Genomic DNA, 26,959 nt, shown 5'->3' on the forward strand with positions numbered 1-26,959 from the left:
TGACAGAAGGTTTAATGGAATTAATAGAGAAAAGGTGGAAGTGTGGAGACACACATGTGGAGGGAAGACCAAGCTTGGCAGCAAAGAGTGACTAGTGTCAGGTGATAGTATCCTCTTCTTTTATATGACTGTAAAGGATGATAATTAACACAGGCATAAAGACCTGGAGGAATTAACCTACAATGCATGAAGACAAAATTACATACATCTAAAAGATTGCTTGAACGAAGCATGATTAATTAATCATTAAAAAATCTACTAATTAGTACTCTACTAACCCATAAAGGATATGTGACAAAGCAGAGATACCATTACGTTACAAAAAAATTTTCAGTAACTATCACTAGAATATAATAAGTATCCGATTCAAATACTGAAACTGTATAACATTCATTTGTATATTAATAAGTGTAACAAAATGCATATTTGTAATCAGGAAACTTGTCTAGTAATAATGGGTAACAGATTAGCCACATGGGAATTACTAAGATAAAGTTGTATTATGAATATACTGAGCGGATAAGAGCTGATGAGAATGTCCTATGAACTGCACATTATGGTACTGTAGAGGGAGTGATAAGCAGGATGTGCTGAACCAAACTTGAGGCTAGCTAACAGCCTATCAGCAGGGCAGCCTCATCGTGAAGGGATCATCTGTGGGCGCACTTAGACATGGAGAGAATCGCACATTTCGCACCGTTGGGACCTGAGCACATCACAACAGTGTTGGCAGTCCAGCTGGGTGGGTAAACGGTTACATCATAACACAAGCGTGGGCACATGCCGTGAGCTACTGCACCCCACCATGGAGATGTGGCATAAGGCTATGTCTTTATAGAGACTCATTGAGGAACCCAACAAGGGAACGACAATGCCCTTCCCTTTTCGGAAAACGTGAAGGCAGCCAGGATGCAACACTGGTATCGTAGTGTATTATATATTTTCTTGTAGTGAGAACTAATTCCCTACTTTCGATCATGCAATGCAGCTTCAAACTGCTTCCTATATTCTATCCTGAAAATTCACAGATAGCAATACCATGTGAAACTCTGACTTTATTGGATGACGTTTGCTCTCCTGTGAGCGCTTCGGAATCTTACTGCATTTAAATAGCAGAGATGTAACACTATCAGGTCAAATAGTGCAGATGAACGCTTCACATGGCCGCCCTATGCAAGAAACAATATGATGAATGTATCCTTGCAGTGACACTCAGGCGCTAACGAAGCCAGAATTACTGTCATCATCTATGGGGCAAATCTGTCAGCCCAAATAGACATACGAGATGAAGGAAGCATAACTTCTAGGCAGGTTACTGCCTTGAAAGGTGGATGACTCCCTGCCTGTCTGGGGTGCCAAGATAACTAAATTCGAAGAGCACAGCCGCTGTGACAAGCGACGAGAATCTCCATGTGTCCCCACCCCTCCTCGTTCAAACTGAACCCCATGCTTTCACATACATTCAGGTGCCAGTGCAACACAATTGCTCTTGCGAGTGAAAAAGAACAAGACAACTATCGTGTGATGGATGCCACTCATGCTAGGTGGAGACAAAATGTTCTTCTCTCTGCTAAATCGTGTGTTTCTATACTTCAAACAAACTAATACTTTCGGTCATGTTGTATTTTTCATATTTGGTCATATGCTTCATATGCTACGCTTAAATACAGCAACAATGCACTCATCCATTCATTTGACCCGCTTTGTCTGTAAAGGTTAGTTGTATCTGAGACACAGCTGCAAGTTACTATAGCTATAAGCAGCATTTATAAATGTGGTAAGGATTTATGAATGATATATTATTTGGGTGTTAATACACCAGAATTTAAAGATTTATTTGCGGTAGATTTGCAATCCACTTGGCCTCAAACAGAATGATCTTACATCATCTGGTGAACAAATATTTTTTTCTGGGACCTTGAATTTAACAGTAAAAGGAGATTATTATAGTATTTAATATACATTTATGTCTTGTTTGTGTATAAATTCAGTGATTTTGTTATTGCACATAATTATACATTGCTGATATACGGTTTGTGTTAATGCCACATTTTTATACAGATAGATCTATATGTCGTTAGAATAGTGTTGATCCCTAGTACAAAAGCAGAAACTTACTAAGTGTCATACAAAATATAATTTGTGTTCTGGTATGAGTACAAAATTTTTATCTAATATTATGATTTTTATAGTTATGTTTACTCATGTAATTTTATATACTGAGGATGTAAATGTAATTGATATGTAAATCTCGCTTTTTTCAAAAAAAAAAACAGTTCTATAATGAGATAATGTGTAAGTAAGTGTGGCCAGATATTATTTCAACAACCTTTTTTCTGTTGAAAGAGATGGAGGAATTGTGATACTGGGGAATACATACTGATTATAGGAAGTGGAAGACAGACGCCCTCTAAACGCAAATAACCCATCCAGTTATGTGTGAATGTCTTCAGCGGACTACTGGACAGAGCCTTATTTTACTCTGATCTGTCATTTAGATTACTGTTCAGTGGTGTTTTTGAGATTGAAATGCCTTCCGCAGCATCACGTTAATTGTCTTCAGGAATGTGACCACTATTAGGTGTGGACGAAAAACGTTGTTCCCCTGACTGTGAATGATTAATTTTCACACATATATCTGTGTTTTTTCTTGTGCTGGTAGGGATAAAAACAAGTATCCCATCGTCATGTCCTTCACCATTCCAATATAGCAAAGTAATATCAAACAAATTTCGATGAAGCAGGGACATTCAAAAATTTTGCTGTGCCAATGCCACACTATGAGTTTTTCAGTACGTCACCTCCTGTGCTAACTTTGTGGCTAGCCTCATCTCATCGATGTAAGCAGTGATGGAACAAATTAGTTTAGCAATGATAATGACAATTAAGCATGATAGTTGCACTTAGACTCTTAAGGCGAGATGTGACAGTGATTACAGGAGCACTAAGAACTCTCAGTGCTTTTATATTCTGATTTGATTTCGTGTTTCGCCTTTAAAGCTGAGTATGGCCCAGCACTCTGCCATCAGAAGCGGGCGAGCAGAAGGGAGAGCGAAGGGCCACCATGGAGGCTCTTCCCTTCGTACGCATGAGAAGGCGAGCTCACGGCCAATGGAAAACCAAAGATTGGGGCTGTGTGCTGGTGGCCCGGCAGGCGCTAGTGACAACCGTCAGGATTGAGGACAATATGGTGGGACACATCTCCAGCTGTAAAAATGCAACCCTCATGGTTCCCCCAGTCCAACCTGCGGGCCATACAAATTGCTCTCTGGTTTACAAGAAAAACTTGTCTGGTGGTATGAGAGTTTACAGAGAAATACTACTGTGGGCGAACAAAACCATAGGCTCCGTCCACTGGTAACGTCTTTAGAGAGTGTAACAAACACCACTGACTGTGATTTTATTGCGTAGCTGCCGTCCCGCGTAGCTTACACTGAGAAATCAGGACTTTTCTCCTTTTCGTTTCCCCACAACGGCGAAATAGCGCCAGTGGAAAAATTACAGTCTCTCATTTTTAGACGTCCTGTGACATAGACTCTGAGTACCTATTTTAAAATTGAGAAGGGCCGCGTAGAAGATAACTGGGAGAAGACTTTATATGGAGCTGCTGGTGGGAGGATGAAGTACATTACAAAATTAGGCCATTGGGCGGTGTTCGCGGCAAATTGGGTAATAGGCCAGATATTTTTAGGCACGAGGAAAACTGTCGCCAGATGTGGAGAGGTCTTTTCTGGACGTTGATGAAGATTCTGGCATTGAGTGCAAAACAGGGCAGTCGCAGAATTTCCGGTTTGAGCAGACCGGTTTGGACATTCGCATACATTCGATCTAAGAGTCTACAACAAACTACATTTAGATTAGGACTTTCCGACCAAGAATTTTTGAGACAGACGGCTCAGGGAAGCGCACGTCCGACCAGCAGAGACAGAGAGACCCCTAGAGTTAACGCCACTACCGTTTGACGGCGACCACCGTTGCTTAGGGTAAGAATGCATTGCAGTACTACAATGATAGTGACAGATAAGCACGATGCCTTGTTAATTTCTATGGAAGCAGCTAACACTATCGATCACGCTGCCTCAGTAACATACATTTTTTCATGTTCTATAATCTTCACACGTTGGGATATCTACGTACCCATCATGTAACTTTGTGATTTAATAACAATAGCAGTGAATCGTCGTAATCAAATTGTCACCCTCTTCCATCTTAGAACCTTGCTAACAACTAGTTACTGTCATTGGTGTGACCATCTACGTGCTACGTGAGTTGAAACTGATAGCAATGAATATTTAATCGCTTCTAAATCTTATATGTCAGTTGTGGAGTAAATTATAAATATACTTTCGTCACTGGCTTCTCTTGTACAGTCCATGAATCACGTGTTCATAGCTGGGATTTATAGAAGATTCAGTAAGACCCACTCAGGATACAGTGCTCAGGGCCCAATAATATCTCGCATGTTATTAAATTCCGTTGCGAGACATCGTTAACCAGTAACTGGTTTTTGATATTACTGAGGAATAGTCGTACAATAATTTTTAAATGAACACACCGGCATTTGACTGTACTGTTGTTTATTTAATTACGATCCAGGTTTAGGTCTTTTACGCCACTGCAAATGATTGAATTTATGTCATTAACATGCCCTGCAATACAGGGTGGTCCGTTGACCGTGACCGGGCCAAATATATCACAAAATAAGCGTCAAATGAAAAAACTACAAAGAAGGAAACTTGTCTAGGTTGAAGGGGGAAACCAGATGGCGCTAAGGTTGGCCCGCTAGATGGCGCTGCCATAGGTCAAACGGATATCAACTGCCTTTTTAAAAATAGGAACCACCATTTTTGTTACATTTTCACGTAGTACGTAAAGAAATATGTATGTTTTAGTTGGACCAATTTTTTCGCTTTGTGCTAGATGGCGCTGTAATAGTCACAAACACATGGCTCACAATTTTAGACGAACAGTTGGTAACAGGTAGGTTTTTAAAATTGAAATACAGTACGTAGGTACGTTTGAACATTTTATTTCGGTTGTTCCAATGTGATTCATGTACCTTTGTGAGCTTATCATTTCAGAGAACGCATGGTGTTACAGCGTGATTATCTGTAAATACCACATTAATGCAATAAATGCTCAAAATGATGTGCGTCAACCTCAATGCATTTGGCAATACGTGTAACGACATTGCTCTCAACAGCGAGTACTTCGCTTTCAGTAATGTTCACACATGCATTGACAATGCACTGATGCATGTTGCCAGGCGTTGTCGGTGGATCACGATAGCAAATATCCTTCAACTTACCCCACAGAAAGGAATCCGGGGACGTAGGTTCCTGTAAACGTGCGGGCCATGGTATGGTGCTTCGACGACCAATCGACCTGTCATGAAATATGCTATTCAATACCGCTTCAACCGCACGCGAGGTAGGTGCCGGACATTCATCATGTTGGAAGTACATCGCCATTCTGTCTTGCAGTGAAACATCTTGTAGTAACATCAGTAGCACATTACATAGGAAATCAGCATACACTGCACCATTTAGATTCCCATCGATAAAATGGGGGCCAATTATCCTTCCTCCCATAACGCCGCACCATACATTAACCCGCCAAGGTCGCTGATGTTCCACTTGTCGCAGCCATGGTGGATTTTCCGTTGGCCAATAGTGCATATTATGCCGGCTTACGTTACCGTTGTTGATGAATGACGCTTCGTTGCTAAATAGAAGGCGTGCAAAAAATCTGTCATCGTCCAGTAATTTCTCTTGTGCCCAATGGCAGAACTGTACACGACGTTCAAAGTCGTCGCCATGCAATTTCTGGTGCATAGGAATATGGTACGGGTGCAATCGACGTTGATGTTGTTATATCCTATCCAGTAATGACACCCGAGCCCGCTGCCAAAAGGTTGGCAGCATCAAAGTCCGGACGCCGTCCGCATAAGCAGCGCCAGCGAGACAGCAAATCGCCGCAAGTCTGCGCGCGCCACCGCTGGCTTCTGGCTTCTTAAGCGCTGGAGTCGCGAGCGCTAGGACAGTTGCCGCTCAGTTGTATACTCGCCACCGAATTGTGTACTTGCTAGTCAGTTTTGTGTTCATCGCAGCAGAGTTGTTGTTTGTCGTCTGCCGACGCTGACCTAGCCGCTCCGACTCGAACTACACAGATCTCTGTAGACACGGAGTTCACTGCTGTGTTTCTGTATCTTCGTTAATAAAGATAAGTACCGACTTTTATTTAATCAGAGTGTTTGGGTTTTCATCTTTCTGTTCACTGTTCCAGCGGACCGGTCGGCCCGCTATTAAATGTGTGGCGGTGACTTCGTAAGCCGTTTCTACCGCGAATTGTTTGTCGCTACGAACACCGCCACAAAACTGGCGACGAGGACTTCCGAGCTCGTGTGCAGGGCTGGTTCAACTTGTTTCTGGTTATACTAATTATAGCGATAAAATTTTGGGGGCTGGTTTAATTTGTGTTCACTATGTCTGCCGAATTACAACAGTTGATCTTGTTACAGAGTCAGCAAATACAAAGTCTGGTGGAAGCAATCGCCAAACAAGCGGCTAATCCTCCACCACAAAAGGAACAAGCACAGGCAGCGCCACCTTTCCGTGCTTTTGATGCATCAAGAGAAGAATGGCGAGAATATTTCGCGCAGTTGCAGGCGCACATGACAGTCTACAAAATCACAGGTACTGAGCGGCAGCTTTATTTAATTTCCACTGCAGGCGCGGAAATCTATCGACTAGTTTGTAAGTTGTTCCCGGAATCACAGCCAGAAGCTTTAGACGATGACGTTGTTGTTAACAAGCTTGCTGAGTATTTCGAGTCGCGAGTTCATGTGGCAGCAGCCAGATTCAAGTTCTTCAGATTAAAGAAACTGCCACATCAATCTAATAAACAGTGGTTAACAGATTTACGGGGCCTCACCCGTCAGTGCCGATTTAATTGTGTGTGTGGAGCTTCCTACAGTGATGTCATGCTACGAGACGCTATTACTCAAAACATTGCAGATTCTCGTATTCGTGCTGCGATCTTAAAGTTGCCTGACCCGTCATTAGAGACTGTGATGAACATCATTGAAACCCAAGATACTTTTGACTATGCTGAGTGTGAGTTAGATCAGCCATGTATTTCTCAAATTGCCTGTGCTAAGCAAGTTATGTCAGGCCCGCGGCCCCACCGGCAGAGTCAGACTGTAAACACTAGCCGGCCGCGTCATGTTAAACACATTCGTCAGCCGCGTGTGCAAAATGATAGAGTTAAGTCTTGCCCTAAGTGTGTTCTTGCTCATCCTCGTGAACGTTGCCCGTTAAGAAACGCGGTTTGTCACTTTTGTCAAAGGAAAGGACACATCCAGACTGTTTGTTTGCGTAAACGCAAGAACAATTCTAGTGCTGCCCAGCCCATGGATATTCATGTTCTTCAAAGCCAGCCCGCCCAGAAGGTCGCGTTTAAAGACTCTTCCACGGTTCGTGTGGGTAATAAACTTGTTCGCAATGAGCCACCCACCCAGCCCTCTGCTATGCGACCCAAGCGTAATTCAAACGCTGTGAAAAGTGATGTACAGACTGCAAGTGACGCGGGAGTTGTTGTTCCACCCGCCCAACCCACGAGTTGTCGTAAGCAGCGAACACGCGCTAAACGCGCTGATTTTGTGTCTTCCGCCTCCACTGCACCGATCCAGAGACAGTGTAATAAACTATTTGTGAAACTACGCATCCAGGATAAGACCTTCAATTTTCAATTAGACACTGGTGCGTCTGTGACTCTCATAAATAGTGCTACGTATGCGACTATCGGCCGCCCTAAACTTTCAGCGGCAAAACATTCTTTGGCTACTTATAGTGGAGAACAAATTCCTGTGTTAGGTGTATGTAGCGTGCCAGACACATTCCGTGGCAATACAAAAACAGTTTCGTTCACAGTGCTCCGCGCTACAGACAGTGTAAACATTTTCGGATTAGACTGTTTTGACTTGTTTGGCCTGTCTATCCAAGACAATGTGTTGCAAATTAATTCTGTTGTTGTTCCTCAACACAGCATAACCGATTTGTGTAAACGATACAGTGACATATTTAAAGACGAACTAGGTTGTGCTGCGAACTTTGCCGCTCATATTACGTTAAAAGATAATGCTCAGCCTCGATTTTGTCGTGCTCGTCCAGTGCCTCACGCCCTCCGGGCACCTGTAGAAGATGAACTTCGTCGTTGGCAAAACAACGGTGTTATTCAACCCGTTTCAGCGAGCCAGTGGGCTTCTCCCTTAGTTATTATAAAGAAACCGTCTGGCAAGTTACGTTTGTGTGCTGATTTTAAGTCGACAGTTAATCCTCAGACTGTCATTGAGTCTTTTCCTTTGCCTAGACCGGACGAGCTGATGGATAAGTTAGGGGAAGCTCGTTTCTTTTCCAAAATTGATCTCCGTGAAGCATATTTGGAATTGCCCCTCGACGAGCAATCACAACAGTATTTTGTCATAAACACGTCGTTGGGGTTATTCCGTTTTCTGCGTTTGCCTTTTGGTTGTGCGTCAGCTCCAGCTGTTTTTCAGCGCTTTTTGTCACAACTTCTGGCTAATTTGCCATCGTGTTGCAACTATTAAGACGATATTGTTGTGTCCGGTCGGACGCCTGCTGAACATTTCCGTAATTTGGAGTGTTTGTTTAAAGTGTTGTCTCAGGCAGGCCTACGTTGCAACATCGATAAATGTTCATTTTTCCTTACGGAGCTGGAGTATCTGGGACATGTTATTAATGCTCAAGGCATTCATCCCTCCCAGTCACATTTAGCAGCTATTCGTGATTTGCCCGCCCCTCGCAATCTGCATGAATTGCAAGCAGTTCTTGGCAAATTGACATATTATATTAGGTTTATACCTAATGCATCACAGATTGCTGCACCGTTGCATCGTCTCCGCCGTAAGGATGTTCCGTTTGTGTGGTCAGCTGATTGCCAATCAGCCTTTCAGCAGCTTAAAGAGGCTTTATTGAATGATCGTTGTCTGGTCCATTACGACCCTAACAAGCCTCTGGTGTTAGCTTGTGATGCCTCTTCTTTCGGCCTCGGTGCTGTGTTGTCTCACCGAGTCGGTAACACCGAACGTCCTATTGCGTTCGCATCTAAATTGCTCAACAAAGCTCAGTGTCATTATAGCCAATTGGACAAGGAAGCGTTGGCTATTGTGTTCGGTGTCACAAAATTCCATCACTAGCTCTATGGTAGACCATTCTATTTAGTAACAGATCACAAGCCCCTGACGTCACTGTTTCATCCGTCTAAACCAGTTCCTCAGCGGACAGCTCAGAGACTACAACGTTGGGCTCTTTTGTTATCACAATACCGGTATGAGATACTGTATCGCCCTACAGCTCAGCATGCAAACGCTGACGCGCTTTCTAGATTGCCGATTGCTGCGGATGATGTCTTCGATTCCTCTGACGACTCTTGCCATCAGATTGACGCCGATGAGCATCAATCCCTCCGGGATTTTCCGATTGATTATCGTCAGGTGGCACGTGAGACAGCTACGGATCCTCATCTGAGTTTACTGTTACGTTTTGTTCAACGTGGTTGGCCGTCCAAGGCAAAGGACATATCGGATCCTGTGGTTCGTCGCTATTATCCGCAACGTCATCTGTTGTCTGTTTCGCACGGAGTTTTGCTGTTACGCACCGAGAATGACCAGCTTCGTGTAGTGGTTCCCCAAGTGCTCCAATCCAAGGTCCTCGACTTGTTGCATCAAGGTCATTGGGGAGTGGTCCGCACCAAGCAGCTTCCCCGCCGTCATTGTACATGGATCGGCATTGATAAGCAGATTACGCAGATGTCTACAGATTGTTCGACGTGTGCCGAACACCAAGCTGCTCCGCCTCAACGCTATTTTGAGTGGGCACGCCCTGCCGGTCCCTGGCGGCGAGTACATATTGATTTCGCTGGTCCATATTGGAATTCTCGTTGGCTCATCGTGATAGATGCATTTAGTAATTTTCCGTTTGTTGTGCCCATGCAGTCTACAACGTCTGCACAAACTATACAGGCGTTGACTTCCATTTTTTGTATTGAGGGTCTTCCAGAAGTTTTAGTGTCTGACAATGGTCCACAATTTACCTCTGCTGGATTTGAAAGTTTTTGTTCTGCCAATGGCATTCGCCATGTTCTTACTCCGCCGTTCCACCCTCAATCGAATGGTGCAGCGGAACGTTTTGTACGCACATTCAAGGATCATATGGACCGCCTTCGTGCTACGCACTCTCGTCAGCAGGCCCTCATCACGTTCCTGTCGTCGTACCGGACCACGCCACGCGACGGCCCTTCGCCTGCGGAGCTTCTCCACGGCCGTCGTTATGGCACCCTACTACGGTTGTTGCACCCCCCCGGATCGACCCGCCGCTTCTGAGCATCGCACGCGTTTTCAGCGCAACGACGCCGTTTTTTTCAGAGTTTATCACGGTCGCCGTCGTTGGGAACGTGGTACCGTGATAAGTGTCCAGGTTCGCGGTTTTTATACTGTTCAAGGTGCTACTGGGGTGCACAGGAGGCATCAGAACCAGTTGCGCCGCGCTTGCCGCCCGGATTCTGCCGCTCGTTCTTTGTCCAGAGATTTGTTCCGCGGCGGGTTCCAGCCGCGCCTTCCGACTTCGCTGCCGCCCCCAGGGCAGCAGCAGCAGCCGTCGCCGCTACCACGCCGACAGCCCGTCCCGTTGATGCCTCCCGCGCAGCTTCATCCGGGAGCGCCCCAGGTGGTCGCTCCGGCGCCTGCGGTCCCTCTTCAGTCGCCACCGCCTTCGGAGCTGATGGACGTCGACCCCTCAGCCGGGCCGCCTTGCCAAGCGGTGGCTGTGCAGCCTGTCCTGCAGCCGCTTTCCTTGGGCACCCCCAAGGAGTCTGACACCGCAGCGCCTTGTCCGGCGCCCGCTCAGCAGCCGTCGACGCAGCGCCAGGAGACGCTGCCTCTCTTCGTGGGTCCCGACGCCCCGTCGCGTTCAGTACCAGAAGCTGCGCCCGTGGTCACAGGCGTACACCCTGACCTCGGTTTTCAGTCGGTGTTTCCCGAGGCCCCGCGCAGCCAATGCTGGGGTGCGGACCGGGGACTGCCACCGACAACAGTCTCCGCCCTGGTCTCTTCTGCTACGCCTGCGGCCAGACCCCTCCCCCGCCGTCGACGCTCGCCACGTCATTATTCAACGACGGTGCGGCGATTTGGGGGGGAGGAGTGTTATATCCTAGCCAGTAATGCCACCCGAGCCCGCTGCCAAAAGGTTGGCAGCATCAAAGTCCGGACGCCGTCCGCATAAGCAGCGCCAGCGAGACAGCAAATCGCCGCAAGTCTGCGCGCGCCACCGCTGGCTTCTGGCTTCTTAAGCGCTGGAGTTGCGAGCGCTAGGACAGTTCTGTATTCGCCGCTCAGTTGTATACTCGCCACCGAATTGTGTACTTGCTAGTCAGTTGTGTGTTCATCGCAGCAGAGTTGTTGTTTGTCGTCTGCCGACGCTGACCTAGCCGCTCCGACTCGAACTACACAGATCTCTGTAGACACGGAGTTCACTGCTGTGTTTCTGTATCTTCGTTAATAAAGATAAGTACCGACTTTTATTTAATCAGAGTGTTTGGGTTTTCATCTTTCTGTTCACTGTTTCAGCGGACCGGTCGGCCCGCTATTAAAAGTGTGGCGGTGACTTCGTAAGCCGTTTCTACCGCGAATTGTTTGTCGCTACGAACACCGCCACAAAAGATGTAGCATTCTCAACACCGACGTTTTTGAGATTTCCGATTTCCGCGTAATTTGTCTGCTACTGATGTGCAGATTAGCAGCGACAGCAGCTAAAACACCTGCTTGGGCATCATCATTTGTTGCAGGTCGTGGCTGACGTTTCACATGTGGCTGAACGCTTCCTGTTTCCTTAAATAACGTAACTATCCGGCGAACGGTTCGGACACTTGGATGATGTCGTCCATGACACCGAGCAGCATACACAGGACACGCCCGTTAGGCATTCTGATCACAATAGCCGTACATCAGCACGATATCGACCTTTTCCGCAATTGGTAAACGGTCCATTTTAACACGGGTAATGTATCACGAAGCAAATACCGTCCGCACTGTCTGAATATTACGTGGTACCATGTACTTATACATTTCTGACTATTACAGCACCATCTATCACAAAGCGAAAAGAGTGGTCCAACTAAAACATTCATATTTCTTTATGTCCTACACGAATATGTAATAAAAATGGGGGTTCCTATTTTTAAAAAAACGCAGTTGATATCAGTTTGACCTATGGCAGCGCCATCTAGCGGGCCAACCATAGCGCCATCTGGTTTCCCCCTTCAAGCTAGACGAGTTTCGTTCGTTGTAGTTTTTTCGTTTGACGCTTATTTCGTGAGATATTTGGGCCGGTCACTATTAATGGACCACCCGGTATATGCTAATTGCGTAAAAGGCCGAAACCTGGGTCGTAATTAAATAAACAACGATACAGTCAAATAGCGGTGTGTTCATTTAAAAATTAGCAATCAGCGCTCCCTCCTGAGGAGAGATCTGTTGACGTAACAGTATCAGTGAGATCACTCAGGTGTAAAACAATACCACTCGTTGTTTCTTGCAGCATCCCCAACGACCGTTACTACAATTTACTGGTTCAGTTATACACCGCTGTCTGGTGTATATAAATTAATTTTTTTGACACGTATTCTCGTTCTATAGCGTTTCAAACGCGTCATTCCCGAATAAAACTGTTCTTTAGTATCATGTGGTCTCAGATGGCCGTAACTACTAACATCAGAAGAAGTGCCTTTTAACCTATCTGGACGGCTCCTTTGAAAAGCGATTCCATTCTTATATCTGATTCACTGTGATTTTAGTCTGTCTCCAATGATCTCATCGTCGACGGGACATCAAGGGTCTCTCGTTCCATTCACCAATTACCCGCTTTCATTGTAGACTCTCAAATTATCCACTCCATTTATGGTGAGTAAAGAGGCAGTGGCAGTCTAGAAATGATATCCCTGCAACCATGTGAAATAATAACGGTGCCCCGACTGAGTTTACAGCTAGGCAGAAATAGCAGCTGCCCTAGTCGTTCATTAACGAAATATCAGCTCCTTTGAGTCCAAGACACGTATACTCATCCGGACCCCAAATACGATCAAGACAGAAAGGCTTAAGCAGAAGGCAATGTAACGGTGGGTTACAGTTGTAGTCTGATTGTAATGGAATAGGCTTTTCGTAGTTTCCCTAAACCATTTCAGCTGAACAGTCAGTTGCTCGAGCAAAACTACGGCTAAGCCTATAAAAGCTGAGAGAGGGCAAAGATACAATTAGCATTATGTAAAAGATAATTCTCCTTTGTCTATCTACTACGTCACAGGCATATTCCGCCTACCCATACTTCTCCGTCTGAGAGATTAAGGTACTTAATGAAGAATACGTAGAACACATTTCATGGTAGGAACTGAAACTTTATTTACAATAAGTAGATGAACCAATAAATGAAAACATTAATTACAACTTCTGGCGTTATTTCAGCTTATAGAATTCAGAGGGTTTCTACACAACTTTATATGAACAACATTGTACAAGGTAGGCCGAGAGAAGAAGAAGAAGAAGGTATCCGCATCTTGGGTGGTCTAAATCATGAATAAAGATTGCATAGTAAAAGCTCACACCCGATGACGTTTGTTGCAAAACGTAGGTATACATCAGAGCCTGGAGAAGGGGAAAGATGACCAAACTAGCTGGAAGATCAGCTTGCGAAAATCAAAATCACGGCGTAGAAGAGCAAGAGACGAGCGTGTTAACTGGAGGAATGGAGGACGGTAAGAGAGAGCTGCGCTCCACACAGTTCCATGCGTATACTTAGCCAAGGCAAAGCGTCATTCGTTTCACGCCACTCTATTGGCCGAAGAAGTTCAAATGGTTCAAATGGCTCTGAGCGCTATGCCCGCCGAAGAAGTTGAACGTAGTCCACTGAGTACGTCCCTTGTTCCTTTCACTACGGTAATTCTAGCACGTCAGCATCACACTTTGAAGGCGTGCGATCGTGGCGGGAAGCCAGCGCCCAAGATGGTTACCACATCCCCATAGAAAGGAATGAACAAAATATGTTTTCATTTCGTATCAATAAATCAAGTCAATCCGCTCCAATGTGAGGATTCACATGAACGGAATATTAAGAAAATGTCAAACTAAAGGCTGATTTTCCTTCTTTGTGTGGGTCCTTCATCAGCTAGTATCAATAAAATGCTCAGCTTGCGTAGCACTAGGGTCGTCTTCCACCCGATATCATCACTACTGAGACACGGCTGGACGGATACCTAGCACTATACGGGTAAAACCACTACTAGATTAGTCAACATGGCCTGATACATCAGGTATCATGAGTCCTGTACATCACTACTACTACGGGAAGAAGAAGTTTGAATTACAAGTTTCAACAAGAAACACAGAAATGTAAGTTCCTCAAACATACATCTACGTGTACATCCGCATCACTGCTCCGCAAGTTAGAAGACGGTGTATGGTGGAGTGCACTTACGGTACAAGTAACTGACTACCTCTTCCAGTACCATTCGCGAATGGCATGTGGGCAGAATAACTGTCGGCAAGCACCAGTATTAGCTCCAATTTCTCGATTATTCACGCTTTGGTGATTTCTTGAATCGTGTATGGGAGGAAGTAGCATGTTGCCCGACTCTTCCAGGAAAGTACACTCACGAAATTTCATTAGCACGCTGGACTTCGCATCCATGAGGACAACGGTTCGAGCCCGCGTCGGCCATCATGCTTTAGGTTTTCCGTGATTTCCCTAAACCGATTGAGACAAATTCTGGGATGGTTCCATCGAAAGGGGACTGCCGCCTTTCTTCTCCATCCTTCTTTAATCCGAGCTTGTGCTCCGTCCCTTATAACCTCGTTGTCTATGGGACGTTACACATTAATCTCTTCCTCCTCGTCCTCCTCCTCGAAATTTCAACAGAAAACCTCTAGTTGATGCATAACGCCTCTGCTGTAGCGTCTGCCACCGGAATTTGTTGTTGAGCATCTCAGCAACTCCCTCGCGTTGACTAAACGATGCCGTAACGAAGCGCGTCGATCTTCGTTGGACTTTCACTATCTCTTCTATTAGTCCTACCGGATAAGGGACCCAGATTAATGGACAATACTCAAGAATGGCTCGAATAAGTGTCTTGTAATCCGCTTATTTAGTGGATGAATTACTTGTCCTTCGCCGGCCGGTGTAGCCGAGCGGTTCTAGGCGCTTCAGTCTGGAACCGCGCGACCGTGACGGTCGCAGGTTCGAATCATGCCTCGGGCATGGATGTGTGTGATATCTTTAGGTTAGTTAGGTTTAAGTAGTTCTAAGTTCAGGGGACTGATGACCACAGAAGAAGTCCCATAGTGCTCAGAGCCATTTGAACCATTAGAACGTGTCCTTAAAATCCTGCCTCTTAATTCCAGTCTGTCATTTGCATCTTCTACTGTTTGTTTCATATAGTCATATCACTTAAGGTCACTCAGCAGTGATACTCCTAGATAAATTCAGTGGTTACTTTTCCCAGAAATTTGTCATCAACTGTTATTTACGTTTAAGATCGACTATCAGGCCCTGCACCAATCATCAAACCTCTGTAGGTTCTTCTGTAAATCGGTACTTTCTTCTCTCATTGTTCTCAGCTTACTGACATACGCATGATCTGTGAAAAGCATTAAACAGCTTGAACAGTATTCTACTAGATCTTTTATACACAATGTAAGCCGTAACGCTTGTATCTCACTTCTTTGCGGTACCCCCGAAATTAGATTCACATCTGTCAGTTTTGTTCCCTTAAGAGCGACGTCTTTAGTTTTTTAACAAGGCAGTTTTGAATCGAGCTGCAAATCTGGTCCGATACTGGACAAGTTCTCATTTCTTCCACTAAACGGAGCTTTGGGACTGTGTCAATTGTCCTGAAATGCAGGAACACGGCTATGCCTACAGTGCTGTGGATTTAATGGAGTAACAGAGCCAGCTGAGTGCCTCAAAATCTCCGTTTGTGGAATCCATGTTGATTTTCAGACAGGATATTTTCGTTCCCCAAAACCGTCATAACAAATAAGTGCAAAACATTGTAAGGTGCCAGGACATGGGCACTTACACGTTAGCTTACCAACATTAGTATTAATAATGAAGGGACTGGCACGGGCATCAGATCATGACTCTATTGAATTATGATAAATATGAGGCACTCTCGAGCAGTATTCTCTGCATGTCTGCTTGATTGGATCACTAACTTAAAGCTTTGGTGAAAAGTGTCGGAAGCTGGGAATTGTGGAATATAGAGTCTGCAGCTGGCCGTAGCTCGCCGGGCCGCTGTGGGCGGCATGTATTGGTCACCGGAAACGATGGGGCAATACGACGGTTTAGGGGATAGCCCGGCATCCGGAGCCACCTGTGCTGGGCAACGCGTGGCGAAGACGGGAATTTAGTTTGCCTATGGGCGATATGACCTACTCGATCATTGGGCAGATCTCAGAAATGCCGTTGGAGGGATTTCGGCGATGATAGAGCTTTCGACATTGGCCGAAACGGGGTTTTCTTCCGCCGCGTTTTCGTACGCGTGTGAGAAGGGAGAAGTGTGGAGAGGAGAACTTCGCCTACAGCCATCGCGCGGTACGGACTTGGAGACGTCATCTTGGCCATCGTCTTCGAAGGGAGATATACGGTCTGTATCGCAGCACTGCACCAACGCGTGTTCCGTGCAGAGTTCTGCGGTTAGAGCTCTTTGTGTGCTCGGAAGTGAGATTTTCACCAACGCTTAACCACTTCCAACAGCTTACCTAATATTCTTGATCTGGTAGTTATCCTTGCAAGATGCCGAGTATTTATCAACATAGCTGCCGATAATACGGGCGTGTAATTGCAAATAGTTAATATGCCATTCTCAGAAGTGTGTGGGTGGACAAAGAGATTCACGGCTAGCATTTACCCTGTCCTAGTAAGCTTTATATGTACTCTAGTCACGGCACAGCTTGCCCAGACGCGAAGGAAAGAAGGTTTGCGGTCTTCTATGTCAGCGACGGACAAATAAGCTTACAACACGTTCCATAATTCTACAACAGATTTCCGTCAACGATATAGGCCTATAATTATGTGCATCTGCCCTACGGACCTCCTTTAAAACCGGAAAGACGTGAGCTGTTTGCCAGTCGCTAGGTAGTCTTCTTTGCTAAAGCGACCTGCGATAAACCGCTGCTTGAAGCGGAGGAAGCTCTTTCGCACGGTCTCCGTAGAATGTAAAAGGAATTTCTCTTGTTCCTGATGCCTTTCCACTACAAAGCGTTGGCAGTGGTTTCTCTATTCCGCGATGGGTTATCTCATCTGCCATTTCGAAGTGCGTGTGATGATTAAAGGGATCGTGTTGCAATCTTACGTGGTAAAACAGTTTCGAAAGATCCACTTACGTATTTCGACTTTCTCTCTCTTATCTTCCGTTTCGGTGCCAGTATTATCATTGAGTGTATACACTTATGAACCAAAATATTATGACTACCTGTTTCGTAGCCTGTCTGTCAGCCATCGGATCACTGATTCTGCGTATCAGAGACCCGATAGTTTTTCAGTAGCTTTGTGGAGGTATGTCGCACTAGATGTTTACAACAGGTCGTGTAATTCACGTAAATAACGAGCAGCTGATTGGCGTACGCGGTGATGGTGCCCGATAGCGATCGAGAGGGGTTCCATAGAATTTACATCAGGCAAATTTGTTCGCCGAGGCGTGTACGTGAGGTCATTATAATGCTCCTCAAACCACTGTTGCACGGTTCTGGCTCCGAGACACGGACAGTTATGCTGTTGAAAGATGACATCGCCGTCGGAGCACACGTCAAGCACGAAGGGATGCTGGTGGTTCGCATCTGTCACTGCGTCTTCTATTACTGTCACAGTCCTATGCAACAGCAGGAGAATGTCTGCCAGAGCATAATACTGCTCCCACAAGCGTGTGTCCGTGGTGCGCTGCACGTTTCGAGCCGCCGTTCAACTTGATGACGGCGTTTGTGGGTACGACCATCGACCTAGTGTAACAAAAATGTGATTCACCTGTAGAGCCAACACGTTTCCATTGGTCGACGATCGAATCGTGATTGCCTACTGCAATCATAATTGACGATGTTGTTGGGTCAACACGTGAACAAGTAGGAGTGGTCTACGGTGAAGTCCCATGTTCAACAATGTACGATGAATGGTGTGCTCCGAAACATTTGTGCGTGCACCAGCACTGTGCTTTTTCGGCGGAAATGCCACAGATCACCTTCTCTACTGCTTTACAGAGCGGACAAGCCTCGGTATCCCACGTTCAGTGGAGTGTCGTGAATGTCCAACGATTTAGCACCTAGTCGTAGTTCCACTGTCCTTTCCCTTTTTCCATGTATGCTCACAACAGTAGCAAGTGATAATTCGACCAGCTTCGCCGTTTTCGAGGCGATTGTTCGGAGGCTCTGCGTAAAAATAATTTACCCTTTGTCAAAAACGCTATCTCAATGGATATCCCCATTTGCAGCCCATATCTTCGCTAGGGTGATCCCCTGCCTGTGTCTGCACCACTTACATACTTTTGTTACCTCATCACGAGCCCGCAAAGCCAGAAGGTGGCAGTCACCGTCGCAGTGGGCAGTAGTCATAATATTTAGGCTTCTCAGTATAAATAAAGGATTTCGAACCACTTACAACTTTTACGCATGATGTAAACCACTTTGGATATTTACTCATATCTGTTTACAAAACTTTACTTTCCAAGTCATTTAACGTTTCTCTCAGTCCTCTCCTTACTCCCGTTGTCGCTTCGTTCTCCATATGTTAGTCAGCTAGATTTTGATTTCTCTCAGATACGTGATGAAGAATTCTTTGTTTCCGAAGTAGTTTTGTAACGCGTATAGTAAACCAGTTTCGATATTTCCAATCCCTTAAGACCTTATTCAGAACATATGAGCACATTTCTAAGACATAATTCACAATGATTTCTAATTTTTTCTATTTTTCTTTCACATATTCGTCCTCATCACTAAATATTTGATGTTGAATACTCAGATACTCTGTTATTTGTGGCGTTTCACTCTTGCTAAGCTACAATATTTTCCCACCTTTCCTAACACTCCTTGTAATACCCGTAGCACTGAGCCTCCTGACATGAGCCAGGATTTGCCGACGGTTGCACACACTGCGCCCGATGACCACCGTCAGTGCCTCCTCTACATGTTGGACGAGATTCTCGCCCGACAAACATACCAAGTGCGCAGTGGCATTCTTTCATGACTCTCGTGCTATTTCCCTGAGGGGCTCCCCCCCCCCCCCGCCCCCTCACCCCAACGTGGAGCTCTGAATTACTAGCATATCCACCTTATTCACTTGTCTCAACTGGGTAAGGAAAAGGGTGACATGTCCAACAGGGGAGGCGTTTACTGCGAGCAACACCGCGTACCTGATGCTACGGTGTACGAAGTTAGAAGTGTGGTTAATTCCCATTAACACATTCCGCCCAGAGACGCGCAAACCCACCACTAACCGCCACTTACTGTCGAGTGAACACAAACTGGTCAGATGTTACATATCGGAAGTTGCTGCAGAAACAACCAGGTCACCAGGCAATTCAAAGAGCAATAAAAGTTTTGCAGGACTCGTCTCCGTGGTCCCAATGTCGCCGCAGCTCTGAGCAGTTGCCAGAAACCTGTTGGCTGAAGCCAACGCAGCTTCCAGTTATCTACGGACAGCAGCCAATTCCCTTTGTGTGCGCACACAACAAGCACAGTCTCTTTCCATTTCGTGCTGTGTAAAATACTTAGGTGAAGTCTCGAAAAATACAACAAAGCAGTCAGTACGTCCTGGGAAATGACAAGAAAACTACCGCAAAAGACAAAATTACCTGTCTGTGGCGCCCCTGAAGTTGAGATGTGTACCACGTACCACTGCGGAGAATAAATAACCACTAAAATATGTTCTACAGAGTTGCCACTATAACTTAAAATAGCAAGAAATTTACTGAAAAAACTTGGGGTGAGTTACTAAACACTGGTCAGCACACTGAAATACATAGGCATCATTTACTTCCATGCATAGGTACATAAACAACATTATGATAAAGATAGACGCAATAATACACTCTAAGGCAAAAAAAGCAAACGACGCAGCACGAAGGAATTATCCGAATGGGGCAGAAATCAGTAAATGTGATGCACATGTAAAGACAAACAAATTATTATAATTTCAGGTAAATTGGATGATTCATTCAAGAGGAAGAGATATACACGTTGAGCAAGTCAATAACGCGCTGATCCACCTATGGGCCCTATGCAAGTGATTGGTTGTTTCCGTACTGATTGCTAGAGCTGGTGGATGACCTCCTGAAGGATATTGTGCTAAATTCTGCCCAACTGGTGCGTTATACCGTCAAAATCCCGTGCTTGTTAGGGGCGCTACAAGTAATGCTCCAAACTTTCTCAGTTGTGAGGAGTTCTGGTAATCTTACTAGCCGAGACAGGATTTAGCAAGAACGAAGACAGGCAGTAGAAAATCTCGTTGCGTGTGGGCTGGAATTATCTTGACTCAATGTAAGTTCAGTATGGTTTGCTATGAAGATCAGCGAAACAGGTTGCAGAACATCGTCGGCGTACCGCTGTGCAGTAAGAGTGCCGCAGATGACAACGAAATGTGTCTGCTATGAAATAAAATGACGCCCCAGGCCATCAATCCTGGTTGTCTAATCGTATGGACGACAGACTGATTAGTATCCCACCACAGTTTGGGGGATCTCCAAACACGGTTTTGGCCTGTAATATCACTGACTGGAGTAAAATTGTCTTCAGTGATTATTCCCACTTCAAACTGAGCCCCCACAACTAGCGAAGACGTGTCTTGTAACGCCACGGACTGCGGTGGGACACCAACCACACTGTCGCCCGCCGTAAGGCCTGAGAACCGGAATGATGGTCTGGGTGGCCACTTCATTTGATAACAGGACCCCTTTTGTTGTCATCCGTGGTACCCTTCTAGCATAGTAGTACAACGACAATATTCTACGGCCTGTTCTGTTGCCCTTCGTGGCAAGCCGTACTGAGTTCACAGATCAGCAAGATAATGCTCGCCTGCACACGGCGAAAGTTTCTATTACTTGTCTTCGTGCTTTCCAAACTGTACATTGGCCACCAAGGTCTCTGGATCTGTCCCGAACTGAGAATGTTTGGATGGACATCTAACAGCTCTATCAGTCTATATCAAATCAAGTAACTGCTTGCGTAAAGGTCAGGGAAGGACTAGCGCGTTATTGACTTGCTCAGTTTGTGAAGCTCTTTTGCCTGAATAAATCATCCACTTTTTCTGAAATTGTAATCATCTGTTTGTCTCTACCTGTACTTCGCATCTACTGATTTCCCTCACATTCCGATAATTAGTTTCTGATGTGTAGTTTCTTGTTTGCTTTTTTTTGTCTCAGAGTGTTTTTCTTTTATTAATACAAAGTGTTTGAAATGGCAACGGAAAATGGATTCAGTTTTCATATAACTGAACTTGGATCTCGCATAACGGTTACCCGCAGCATGGAATGTCATTGTTCCCAGTTTCGAATATGCGTCAGGATCACAAATGCAGTGCTTTAATTTAAGTGTGGCTCTTTTATGTCTGTAAATGTGTGTGAATTCGTTAGGGACCAAACTGATGATGTCATCGGTCCCTAGACTTACACAATACTTAAACTAACTTACACTAAGAACAAAACACACCCACCCAAGCCCGAGCGAGGAATCGAACCTCCGGCGGGACGGGCAGCGCAATCCCTGACGTGGCGCCTCAAACTACGCTGCCACTCCACACGGCTGTATGTCTGCATCAGTATCATAAACTCAGTGCGTTAATTTAAGTGTAACTTTTGTATACTGGGTACCGTTAATGAATAGCACAATTTATCGAAAATAGACGTTTGTGCTGTTGACTAATTCACATGCGTTTTCCATCTTCGCCACCAACTATTGTTTAAGTATAATTTCATATAAGATAAAGTGCGATGCTGGTAGCGGCAATGAATTTTGAATGAGAGACATGTATACTGACTATATGCTTCATAGTCTCTTCCTGTTTTTCGAATGCTACGACATCACACCTATTAATAGAGTTAAAGCCCACATACTGTGGTTCTGGAAATGCTGGCAATAACCAATGATTATTATTAAAATTTTTTGAAATATAAAGGATAACTGTGTTCTATAAATGATTGCGGTAACATCTAAGGTTCAGTAAAGGGGATAAATTCTATTTGGTTAGTACAGTGTGAAACAAAGGAAGCTACCTCTAGAATCGAGAAATACCCCATTTTTCTTCGGAATCACCAAGGCCGCCGCATCACACTATGCCGCCAAGCAACAGAAGATCTCAAATATATCTGATTCCAACACTTCATAAGGTATTTAATGGAAACATTACAATTAACTTGGATAATTTACAGACCATGAACAGTGTATCTCTGCTTCACCTCAACCTATTAATCTAATAACAGCAATCAAATTATCTTCCTCCACCAGACCCTGATGTCTACCTCTTCTCATCTACATCTACATCTAAATGGATACTCTGCAAATCGAATTTAAGTACCTGGAAGAGGGTTCATCGAACCACCTTCACAGTTCTCTATTATTCCAATCTCGTATAGCGCGTGGGAAGAATGAACACCTATATCTTTCCGTACGAGCTCTGATTTCCATTATTTTATCTTTGTGATCGTTCCTCTCTATGTAAGTCGGTGTCAACAAAATATTTTCGCATTCGGAGGAGAAAGTTGGTGATTGCAATTTCGTGAGAAGATTCCGTCGCAACGAGAAACGCCTTTCTGTTAATGACGTCCATCCCAAATCCTGTATCATTTCTGTGACACTCTCTCCATATTTCGCGATAATTCAAAACGTGCTGTCTTTCTTTGAACTTTTCCAATGTACTCCGTAAGTCCTATCTGGTAAGGATCTCACAACGCGCAACAGTATTCTAAAACAGGACGGACAAGCGTAGTGTAGGCAGTCTCCTTAGTAGGTCTGTTACATTTTCTAAGTGTCCTGCCAATGAAACGCAGCCTTTGGTTAACCGTCCCCACAACATTTTCTATGTGTTCCAATTTAAACTGTTCGTAATTGTAATTCCTAGGTATTTAGTTGAATTTACGGCTTTTAGATTAGACTTATTTATCGTGTAACCGAAGTTTAACGCGTTCTTTTTAGCACTCATGTGGATGACTTCGCACTTTTCGTTATTTAAGATTAACTGCCACTTTTCGCACCATTTCGATATTTCTTCTAAATCGTTTTGCAGTTAGTTTCGATCTTCTGATGACTTTGTTAGTCGATAAACGACTGCGTCATCTGCAAACAACCGAAGTCGGCTGCTCAGATTGTCTCCCAAATCGTTTATATAGATAAGGAACAGCAAAGGGCCTATAATACTACCTTGGGGAACGCTTGAAATCACTTCTGTTTTACTCGATGACTTTCCGTCAATTACAACGAACTGTGACCCCTCTGGCAGGAAATCACAGATCCAGTCACATAACTGAGACGATATTCTATAAGCACGCAATTTCACTACGAGCCGCTTGTGTGCCACAGCGTCAAAAGCCTTCCGGAAATCCAGAAATACGGAATCGATCTGAAATCCCTTGTCAAAAGCACTCAGCACTTCATGTGAATAAAGAGCTAGTTGTGTTTCACAAGAATGATATTTTCTAAACCCATGTTGACTGTGTGTCAATAGACCGTTTTCTTCGAGGTAATTCATTACGTTTGAACACAACGTATGTTCTAAAATCCTGCTGCATATCGACGTTAACGTATGGGCCTGTAATTTAGTAGATGACTCCTACTACCTTTCTTGAATATTCGTGTGACCTGTGCAACTTTCAAGTCTATGGACACAGATCTTTCGTCGAGCGAACGGTTGTATATGGTTGTTAAGTATGGAGCTAATGCATCAGCATATTCCGAAAGGAACCTAATTGGTATACAGTCTGGACCAGAAGACTTGCATTTATTAAGTGATTTAAGTTGCTTCACTACTCCGAGGACATTTACTTCTACATTACTCATGTTGACAGCTGTTCTCGATTCGAATTCTCGAATATTTACTTCGTCTTCTTTTGTGAAGGCATTTCGAAAGGCTGTGTTTAGTAACTCTGCTTTGGCAGCAATGTCTTCTATAGTATATCCATTGCTATCTCGTAGAGAAGGTATTGATTGTTTCTTGCCGCCAACATACTTCACATACGACCAGAATCGCTTTGCATTTTCTTCCAGGTTTCGAGACAAAGTTTCGTTGTGGAAACTGTTATAGGCATCTCGCATTGAAGTTCGCGCTAAATTTCGAGCTTCTGTAAAGGATCGCCAGTCTTGGGGATTTTGCGTCTGTTTAAATTTGGTAGGTTTGTTTCGTTGATTCTGCAACAGCGTTCTAATGCGTTTTGTGTACCAAGGAGGATCAGCTCCGTAGTTTGTTAATTTATTTGGTATGAATCTCGCAATTGCTGCCGATACTGTTTCTTTGAATTTAAGCCACATCTGGTCTACACTTATATTATTAATTTGGAATGAGTGGGGATCGACTCTGAGGAAGACGTCAAGTGAATGTTTATCTGCTTTTCTGAAGAGGTATACTCTTAGCTTATTTTTCGAGGATTTGGAGATTACAATATACCATCTTGCTACGACAGCCCTGTGTTCACTAATCTCTGAATCGGTTTTGATGCTCGTTATTAACTCAGGATTATTTATTGCTAAGATGTCAGGTGTGTTTTCGCAACCGTTTACTATTCGCGTGGGCTCATGACCGAATTGCTCGAGATAATTTTCAGAGAACGCGTTTTGCACAATTTCGGATGATATTTTACGCGTACCTTCGGAATTAAACATGTATTTTCGCCAACATATCGAGGGTAAATTAAAGTCACCACCAACTATTATCGTATGATTCCGGTACGTGTTTGAAATCAAACTCAAGTTTTCTTTGACCGATTTGAGCATCAGTGGTACTTTCCCAACACAGCTACGACAATTTACAAATTCTATACCAATGGTTCCTGTATCTACGTTCTTCCTGTGTTCAGCCTGCATCCTTTGTGACTGAAGCCCTTCTTGCGTTTTTCCGAGACCCTCTAACCTAAAAAATCGCCCAGTCCATGCCACACAGCCCCTGCTACCCGTGTAGAAGCCTCCTGAGTATAGTGGACACCTGACCTATTCATCGGAACCCGAAACCCAACCACCCTTTGGCGCAAGTCGAGGAATCTGCTGCCTACACTGTCGCAGAACCGTCTGAGCCTCTGATTCAGACCCTCCACTCGGCTTTGTACCAGAGGTCCGCAATCGGTCCTGTCGACTATGCTGCAGATGGTCAGCTCTGCTTTCATCTTGCAAGCAAGACTGGCAGCCTTCACCACTTCTGGTAGCCGCTCGAAACCAGAGAGAATCTCTTCTGATGCAAAGTGACACACATCATTGGCAGCAACGCGAACCACCACCTGCAGTTGGCTGGACCCTGTGCTCTTCATGGCATCTGGGAGGACCCTTTCCACATCTGGAATGACTCCACCCGGTATGCACACGGAGTGCACATTGGGTTTCTCACCCTTGTTGCCTGCCAAGTCCCTAAGTGGCCCCACAACGCGCCTAACGTTGGAGGTCACAACTACCTATAATCCCACCCTCTGCGATTGCCCGGATCTTTCAGTCTGAGTGGTTTCCCCTGAAACACGACAGGCGACAGCATCTGGCTTAGCGACAGTGTCAGCCACAGAGAGCACCTAGAACCTGTTTGTCAGACAAACCGGGAAAGCCTTATGTGCGGCTGCCTGGGAAGTCTTTCGCCACCTGCTTCGCTCTGGGGAGACCTCCCACGACCACATGTGAGGGGTCAGCCTCAGTGCGAGCTGTAACTGGGTTGGCCACCGGTGAGGACCGATCGTACGACTCTGACGCGCTTGACGTCCGTTGGATCCCCACGGCCGGCCCACAACAGTGGTGCCCATCCACTGCAGCCTCAAGCTGTGTAACCGAAGCCATCACAGCTTGAAGCTGAGAGTGAAGTGTCACCAACTCGGCTCGCATCAGGACACAGCAATTGCAGGCCCTGTCCATACTAAAGACCGAAGAAAACTAAACTTTGCAGATAAACGGACTATCAGCACGTGCTGCGCAACTCTACTGTAGAACCTGACGAAATCGCACGAATTGTGTCTAGTAATACGCAGATATTCAAAAACTTAACTACGGAAGTACTCAAAAACAAAACTATTAAAGCACACAGATGATATAATAAAATTCGCTCCTGGTTAGGAACTCGTAAATGACAAATGCGGTTACTTATCTGTTGCTGCGTCTGTCGCGGTCGGCTGCTGCTGCACTACATGATCACAATTTTGTGTGCTTTATGCTGATCATGAGATTTTGTAGCATACTCAGAGTGAGGAAACGGAACTTTTCCTCACTAAAACTGTTACGCTATCAGTTTTGACGCTAGTGTCATGTTGTGTTGTTGTTGTGTTCTTCAGTCCAGAGACTAGTTAGATGCAGCTCTCCATGCTTCTCCATCCTGCGCAGGCCTCATCATCTCCGAATAGCTACTGTAACCTACGTCCTTCTCAATCTGCTTAGTGTATTCATCTCTTGGTCTCCTTCTACGATTTTTACCCTCTGCGCTTCCCTTCAATACTAAACTGGTGATCCCTTGATGCATCGTAACGTGTCCTATCAACCGATCCCTTCTACCAGTCAAGTTGTGCCACAAATTCCTCATCTCCCCAATTTTATTCATTACCCTCTAATTAATTATGTGGTCTACCTATTTAATATTCAGCATTCTTCTATATCACCCCATTTCGAAAGCTTCTATTCTCTTCTATTCTAAAGTAGTTATTGTCCATGCTTCACTTCCATGCATGGCTACACTCTATA

Source organism: Schistocerca piceifrons, chromosome X, assembly GCF_021461385.2.
Source record: "Schistocerca piceifrons isolate TAMUIC-IGC-003096 chromosome X, iqSchPice1.1, whole genome shotgun sequence".
In the NCBI taxonomy this organism is placed as follows: Eukaryota; Metazoa; Arthropoda; class Insecta; order Orthoptera; family Acrididae; genus Schistocerca; species Schistocerca piceifrons.